The sequence below is a fragment of the Priapulus caudatus genome, unplaced genomic scaffold (assembly GCF_000485595.1).
Source record: "Priapulus caudatus unplaced genomic scaffold, Priapulus_caudatus-5.0.1 Scaffold44, whole genome shotgun sequence".
NCBI lineage: Eukaryota > Metazoa > Priapulida > Priapulimorpha > Priapulimorphida > Priapulidae > Priapulus > Priapulus caudatus.
This window is the reverse complement of record NW_014577105.1, coordinates 393,950-395,952: the sequence shown is the minus strand read 5'-3', so window position 1 is coordinate 395,952 and position 2,003 is coordinate 393,950.

The following is a 2,003-nucleotide window of genomic DNA, read 5'->3' as shown; positions in this document are numbered from 1 at the left end:
ATTATTATTATTATTATTACTGCTGCTGCGTCAGTTGTTGCGCACAATACCTATCGCTGCTAGGCATGCGGAACTTAACCTGTTTAATGAATTGACTGATAAGGAAAAAAAATTGAAGGAGCGCGCTCCAGGAAGTTCAGGTGCGCGCTCCAGCATCTCTCTGTACACAGCTCACGACAGACAGGTATGGGCTTTGTAGTCTAGCTACGAATTTTGCTCCATCGCCATATATGTTACTAACCTGATCACTAGCACTCTTAGTTTTGTAGTGCGATTATCTGCAGCTATATCAGTATATGCATATCTAAGTGTTTATAACGTGCTAATAAACTGTGTGGCTGGAGTGCTGGAGCCGTGGACGTCAGATGTCAGGATGCTGTAGATCATCTTAGATTTTTACTAGTTGTAGATATTTAAACCGTACTCTCTCATGCAGTCTGTGAGCGAAAATGGAGTTAATCTTTATTAACTTTAATATTAAAATTAGTTAACTTGTCATCGTAGCACTGAGGAGGGTTCACCAATGTTTTTTCTTAGTAGGAGCTCGCATCTCAACCCCTCCCCCCCCATAATAACCATTGAGCCTAGGCTAGGTTAATTTTAACCACGCTAACTCACTCACACATGTTCGGACTAACCGATAACATCGTTAGCATTGTTATTCTGTTGTGACTGGGCAACGCGTGTATGCGTCAATGCATCGTGAGCAATATCAAGGAAACGGTGGGTGCCTATATATATATAAGGCCTGTGCCAGCCGACGACCTAATCCTCCTATTGCTCGTATCCCAACCCGCGGCAAGCATCCTGAATGAACGAAAGGTACATTACTTTCACGCGTTACTCGCTCACTTTCACAAACTTTCTCCGTGTTTTTGAACTCTGCTCTCGAGATGCAATCTCGTCATGCTAGCTGTTTTCCGCACTAGCGAGTCCACGAGTACCGGCAAGCGCGCGCGCGTACATGCACGCCGTGCTTGCTGCTCGACAGAACAATGTCGTGCCACCTACGCTGACTCAAGGAGTACGCAACATAATGCCATTAAGGTGGTGTACAACAGTAAAAGGCGTCCATAGGCAGCAGGCCTGAATAAGCATAGAACAGAAATTAATTAAAAATACTCACAGCGTTCCGTCGCATACACAACATGCACTATATTCATGCTAAACAACCACAGATTCAAGCTCTATACTGCGCTCGAAACTTTTGCCAGCTCTATGATGCGCATTTCTACAAAGTAATCGGATCCCGTTTCATATACAACTAGACAGAGGGCACTCACGGAGAGTGCATACCTCCGCGAGCATGTAACATGTATGTGCTCGCTGGTGGCGGCTGCTGACTGACTCACCTACTGCTGCTGACTCGCCGCTCACTTGGGGCCGGCTGCCTGCATCTCGGCCACTCGCTGACGTCGATGCGCTATCGATTCGTCCCCGGCTCAGCGGATGGTGCTGCGCTGACTCGCCACTCGCTGACTCGACGTGCTACGATTCGCCGCTCACTGTGGCTTGCTGGCTGATTCGTCCCACTCGCTGACTCGACGCGCTATTCGATGCGCGGTGGCTACACACACACACACACACCACACACACGACACACACACACACACACACACACACACACACACACACACCAACACGCGCGGCACACACACAGAGAGAGAAAATAAGAAAGAGAGATTGCATGAGAGCTCCGTTTGCGCTGAGCTAAAATGAACGACGCGGTCACCAGTAGCTACCCACTTGCCGAATAGCAGCAACTTACACGACAGAGCCAATGTAACGTTTAATTCATTCTAGACGACTCCATTGTGCGGTGACGAGGCATCTATCCTGGCGTGTACAATGCAAATTACGTGCATGCTAGTACGGGGCGCATGCAGGACGCGGGCCTCAATTTGTCTACAAACCTCACTTTTGTGCACAAAACTCAATTCGTCTCAACAAAAGTCAATTTTGTGAAGCAGAAACTCGAATCTGTCAATCCTGTGCCAGAAAAA